General features: G+C 38.2%; 1 pseudogene; it reads left to right on the top strand.

Annotated features, from left to right (window-relative positions):
* The window catches only part of LOC121600867, a 58,592-nt pseudogene extending 53,157 nt beyond the window's left edge, over positions 1-5,435 (top strand).
* Positions 5,436-6,913: the final 1,478 nt, after the last annotated feature.

Raw genomic sequence — 6,913 nt, 5'->3', positions numbered from 1 at the left:
TGATCGATCAACCGACTGAACAGCTGATAACTAAACGTGGTTACCAATTGGGCAGAGCCTGCGGCGGCATCTGCTAATGGGGAGAAACACTAAACACGAGTGATCTACGTGTTTGAAACTAGTGAACTGTCTCACTGTTTCGAATAAGCTTTATTTATAACGCATTCTTAAACAGTGATGACACAATGTCTTCTTACACTTATTTTATGTTTACGTTTAATATTGACCTACTTTCATTATGTGGTTGCTAACCTTCCTGGATTGAAGTTTGTTCATCAAAATATAAAGTCTATGTCCGGGTGTTTGTTTGTCACTTGGTGTTATTGTTGCGCAATCGTTTTGCAGCCGCTCTGAGTGGCGAGGCGCGATTCATATTACCGTCGCAGAATGTTTTTATAAGTTGTCGGTTCGCGCTTCCTGTCCTACGATTTGTGTATACTAAGCATTTATTGCATGGTAAGTTTTCTGTCTGACCTAATTCGATTGTTGGTTAATTTGAAGTTTTTTAGTTGGATGGTTTCGGTAAGCAACAATTGTGTTAAGGTGGCTTTTTGAGTTGGCTCAACTCTTAATTGTAATTCTGTTAAAGTGTTTTTGAGTTGTGTTTGAACTACTGTTAGCAGTAAATCTGCTACTCCCGGCCTTAATGGCGGACACCTCCACGCCATCTTGCCACCTCAGTTTGGGCCTACCACTCCTCCTCTGTCCTTATGGACGGCCTAAAAAGACTTTTTCAGGCGTGGTAAGCATTGCTACGACATATACTACAGCTGCCACGACCGCCACCGCGTGCTCGGAACGGGTTTCGCCGTAGGTCCCCGGTTGAAACCCGCAATCATGGATTTCAAGGCTATAAACGATAGGCTATGCACCCTGCGCATGCGAGGCAAATTCCCTTAAACTAATTATCGAGAATGTATTAATTTATTCCAATCATTTCATTTTTTTATTCAGTGAAGGCCATTCATTGTTAACGGTTGCCGGTGAGAATTAAAAAATAACTGTCAATTTGAACAAAATAACAACTGTCAACTGTCAACATCAAAATCGTCGTATCTGCGAAACGTCGTATCTCGAGGGGGTCGTAACTCGGGGGACGCCTTTATATTCCTTTAAATAAGTCAGAAAACACAAATTATTTCCCGTAATTACATGCCTCCACCATTTATCTATGGATTAAAATTGCCACAAAGCCTGAACATAACTTTAACACATGAAAAAAGTGTAAAATAAAAGTTGATCTTTTACGAAAAGCCATTTTAACACGCAGGGCAAAATGAGCATATGTAAACAAAACGTGAAACGTCAAAACACTGGGGTAATATGGGCCCCAACAACTGCGCTTGGGTAATGGTCTATGGTTTTGCGCACGTTTCCTAAAATGTATTCTCTCCTTACCTTTGTTTTGCTGTTCAGGAAAGCTCTTAAAATTCTTCCAAATTCAACACCATAGCCTCATCAAGCGCCATGTGTCATAAGCATGTCATGTGCCCTTTTAGCCCCAAGCATATCTGTCCATTTTGTCCCCGTGAAGCATTTTTGTATTTTTTTTTTGTTAAATTAGTAAAAAACCCATTCAATTGCCTTGCTTTCTTCAGACAAATTGTATAGAAATATCATATCATTAAAAATATATCATCTAAAACTTCCGCTCATCCCTGTGACACTGGTTTAAGCTTGTTTTTGACGTGACAAAAATTACATCAATATGCAACTAAATCTTGTTTTGCATTTTTTTGGTTTTTTGTTATTGAAGGGTTCTAAAACTTAAATGGTGTTTATAAAACACTCTGATGAATACATTTTGAGCATTGGAAATTAGAGGGTTTTCATTTTGCCCCGCATTCCACTATTTTTAAATTATTATCCCCTTTACGCACTCATTTTATGAATTTTCATCGGATGAAATTGGAATAATCTTATCACATAATTTCAGAATTTTACGATGCCTGTGGTACGAAAGCTCTCTCCTGGACAAAAAATAATCCCTGTTGGTGGCAAACCCAGTATGTTTTTCAGAATAGTCAAAATATTACGAGTCAAATACGAAAGAAAATGATTTTTTTTTATTTTTCAACAGAATTGTTTCTGCCTACATCACCGTCTAACAAAAATGCAAATGGCAAAGTAGTTCTTGCCCCAAAAGTGGTGAGTGCTTGTTTACCATAATTGAAACATCATTTTCTCCTTTATGTTGGTTATCTTATAATAGTTATTTGTTTTTCTTTATAGTACAAGGTTATCTCGACGTCTTCTTCGTCACATTCTGTCAGTAGAAATTTAACATTTTCTCCTCCTACAAATAGTTCTTTACAAACCAACGTAACGGCCGTTCATACAAATAATACAGTTTTTGCTAAAACATTGAGTGTAGGTGCTTCCAATCGAATTCCCTCTTCTCCAGTAATGACGAAATCACCATCATTGACCGTAGTCAGCAACCCATTCAGCACCACGTTGCGGTATAATGGCGACAGCAAAACTGCATCTTTTTTAAATAAACCACTGACAACAATCAGCGAAATAGTGCCGCTTGAAAAGGGAGTCAAAAAAATTGCAAACATTTCTAAGAGTTATAGTGAAAGTGGGAATGATTCTCCACCATACCTTCAGGTGTCCTGTGCAACCGCAGTAAAATCCCTGCAATCGAATCACAGTTATAAAGACCACCAACAGCAACAGCACTCATACAGTAAAAAACATCTGCAAGTCAAATCCATACTCCTGCATCTCGACGCCAGAAAGCGGATAAAGCGGGACGAGGTTTGCGACATTTTTCAATGAAGGTATGTGAAAAGGTCAAAGCAAAAGGAACCACCACCTATAACGAGGTAGCCAATGAATTAGTCGCAGAGGAAACTCAAAATCATAATCAAGGAGTTGATCCCGGAACATATGACCAAAAAAATATCAGGCGACGTGTTTATGACGCTCTAAACGTATTGATGGCTATGAAAATTATTTCTAAGGAGAAAAAAGAAATTCGTTGGCACGGTTTACCAACGAGTAACACTTTACAGGAATGTGAGGAATTAGAGAAAGAAAATGAAAAAGCCCGTCGTCGGATTGAAATAAAACAACAACAACTTCTTGATCTGGTTCAACAGCATGTCGCTTTGAAATCTCTAATTGCACGCAACAAAGCAAATGAAGAACGAGGGCTGATACCTAATCCTAATTCTGCTGTGCAATTGCCATTTATCATCGTAAATACTGATAGAAAATCTAACATTAATTGCAACATTTCAAACGATAAGTAAGTTGGAGAATGTTTCATCTTTATTTATGTACGAACCTTAGGAACTATTTTCGACTAATTTTTTTCTTCATACATCTTCTCACAGATCTGAATATTCCTTCAAATTCGAAGATTCCTTTGAGATTCATGATGATGTGCAAATTTTAAAGCGTATTGGATTATCATTAGGTAATTATTCATAAAATTATTCTATTTATGTGTAACTTATTCTACATATATAATGTAACGTATGTTGGTTCGGGAATCTATGATCATAGGCAGGGATGAATCAAATCGGGTATCTCCAATTTCAGGAAAACATCCACGGGTTTTTCCCTGGTAAAAACGGTATTTCCGGGTAAATTGGGTTTCTTCATTGGTTCAACCGATAGTCACTCCCCAACAAATAATTAATTTAATGACTAGAATTTCTCATTGCATGCAATTTACATTGAATCAGCTATATTTTGGCTATATTAGAGCGATTAGACTTACGAGGAAGTTCGAGATACGTGGTTTCTTCTCGGTTGCTAATAAAGGCGTATCTCGGGGACAGCATGTACTAATACAATACATTATTATTTTTTTCTTTTTTTCTGTTTGAATTTGGCTGTTATGGTCCTTTTATTCAACTTAAGAAAAGTTGATGGACAATTTTTTTTACCTCTGACATTATAATTATCATAAAAAAAATCAATCCTTCGTGAGATTACATATTAACATATTTTTTAGGCGTTTACACTTTGCGATGTGATCTGACAATTCATCTTATTTGAGACGTGTTTCTATTCTGACGTGCTACTTCATTGGCCCGAAATAATGTTCACGAACATAGATCTATTCCGCCGCATTCATTTTCATTCTTTTCACATAGGATCGTAGAGGAACAGGTTCAAGCGCTAATAACTCAAAAAATAATCGAATGTTAAAGAGGAGCAAAGATAAATGATTAATAATTCATAAGACCCAAATAGAAATCACATTGCCCAATGGAGGATTAACGTCGCTTGAAAATGTATTTATGGCGACCGATAACACTTTGACGATGCTCCATTGGCTAGACACAACCCCTGTATTGTGAAGCTGCATTTCATTTAGTCTGTGTGAAAGCACGCGAGGAATTGATGTGGGATTTAAAGGCGCATTGAATTGTATCACACACACACACACACACACACACACACACACACACACACACACACACACACACACACACACACACACACACACACACACACACACACACACACACACACACACACACACACACACACACACACACACACACACACACACACACACACACACACACACACACACACACACACACACTCGTGCCCCCCCCCCCGTGAATGGACTCGTGCCCACGTACGTAGGACTTACTATTTTGCTATGGTAATAAATAAGTCACTGGAAGCCACACTATTTACTGGTACAGGCAGGCCTTGACCGACAACAGTTGTGCCAAAGAAAAAAAAAGAAATTGTTTCGAGAAATTGAGAAATTAAGCATAATGATGATAATAATGATGATTATAATAGTTATGTTTTATTGTTTTATTTTAGCTTTAGAAAAAGGTCACTACTCGGAAACAGATCTTAAAAAGATAAAATCCATGGTTCCAAAAGCTGTCGAAAAATATATTGATGGTAAGTTTGTACATGAACTATTGTAGTGACAGGCAGGCAGTGTGGTAATAAACTTTTTTTTTGTTTTTGCTTAGCTTATGGTCTTGGATCCGAGCAAGATGATGTCGATGACTGGGAAATGAGTTCTCTGTACAACGGTCCTGATAATGATGACAGTTTATCTACCCAGGATATGCTCGCCTTCAATGATACCACTAATGACATGCTGGATGATGAAATGAAATTCGAAGATGATCAAGATGATTAGCTTACGAATTATGAAGACAAACAGAAAAGTCCTGACACTCTTCTGCTTAACTTGCCGTTATACTTTTCGATATGTTTGACTTTTTTATTATTTCATGTTTTGTTGTGGGAGATTCATGTAACCAAACAACAAATTCTGAATTAAGACTTTTTATTTGTCAACGTAAAATTTTAATATGTTTAAATTTTGCTAATCCTATAAAAATCTTTATTTTTCTTTGTGCTTACATTCATATGTACAATATTTGATTATTAGTGATACTTATACGAAATACATGGTTTCAGTTATTGTCTCTTCTGCATTCGATTTTCAGGTGTTCAGCAAACGTTAACTTAGGATTTTTTGCGAAATCTATCTGACAATTTAGGAAACTTGAGTCACAGAGAAATGAGAATTAGAAGGTTTGACAGTTTATTTATTAGTGCACCAGAGAGTAATGAAAAGAAAAAAAGAGTTTTTTTATTGTCCTTCGAAATTGCCCTACTAATTCAACTATTCCAGCTAGGTTCGATAATATGGCATCCTCGATTTGCGTTTTTATCTCTCTTTTACTTTTTCTCTATTACACGAGATGTTAAAGCGTCAGGAAGGAATTATGTAATGGTGAATCACCTGTCGGTCTCATGGTACAGTCGTCAACTCGTACGACTTAACAACATGCCCGTCATGGGTTCAAGCCCCAAATAGACCGTGCCGCCATACGTAGGACTGACTATCCTGCTATGGGGGGAAATCAATAAGTCACTGAAAGCCAACCCCACAAGTGTGTTGGCAGGCCTTGACCGGCATCGGTTGTTGAGCCAAATAAGAAGAAGAAGAAGAAGAATCACCTGTCGTCTATTTTACAAACAAGTCGAACAAATAAACGATCCGTTACAAAGTGCTCGTGAAATGAGTTGGATTCTAAAATTCTTATTATTTACTTCTTTTTCTTCTCAGTTCTTTCTTTACCACCAGTGCACGTCGTGCGGAATAACGACTGTTCCGTTCCGTTCCGTTCCGTTCCGTTCCGTTCCGTTCCGTTCCGTTCCGTTCCGTTCCGTTCCGTTCCGTTCCGTTCCGTTCCGTTCCGTTCCGTTCCGTTCCGTTCCGTTCCGTTCCGTTCCGTTCCGTTCCGTTCCGTTCCGTTCCGTTCCGTTCCGTTCCGTTCCGTTCCGTTCCGTTCCGTTCCGTTCCGTTCCGTTCCGTTCCGTTCCGTTCCGTTCCGTTCCGTTCCGTTCCGTTCCGTTCCGTTCCGTTCCGTTCCGTTCCGTTCTTAAAAACAAAGCGTTGCTAGGTAAATAAATGCTCACTAGCTACGTCATGTAACGCGCCAGCGATGCGTTCTGGTTTAACAATTTAACACGTTGTCTGCCACGTCAGCCACTTAGTGGCTGACGGGTTTTTTCCGATCGGGCCACGTCAGCCACTATGTGGCTGACACATTACACATTGTAAAAGACGTGTTACAAGAAATAAATTTGCACGTATTTGATCGGTTCTTTCACAATGCTTTTCTTTCACGGTTATTATTTCTTAAAAAAAATGATTAAAATATCAAAATGAGTTTCTATTATGTTTTCATAAATAAATGAGAATGAACAATAATTATAAGATCTTGGAGTTCATTTATTCATCCTTTACTTTTGATGCTTAAAAGAAAGGGAAGGGAAGGGAGGGGAGGGGAGGGGGGGGTTCCAAGAATGAAATTCCATGGAATTAGCCCAACAAACGACATTGTGGAGCGACTGAGACAACAAAGAGAATTGGTGAATTTAATTTAAAAGAGAAAAAATGCAA

The sequence above is a fragment of the Anopheles merus genome, unplaced genomic scaffold, assembly GCF_017562075.2.
Source record: "Anopheles merus strain MAF unplaced genomic scaffold, AmerM5.1 LNR4000009, whole genome shotgun sequence".
Taxonomy (NCBI): Eukaryota; Metazoa; Arthropoda; class Insecta; order Diptera; family Culicidae; genus Anopheles; species Anopheles merus.
Note: the sequence above shows the minus strand (reverse complement) of the source record. Positions and strands in the feature narration are given on the sequence as shown.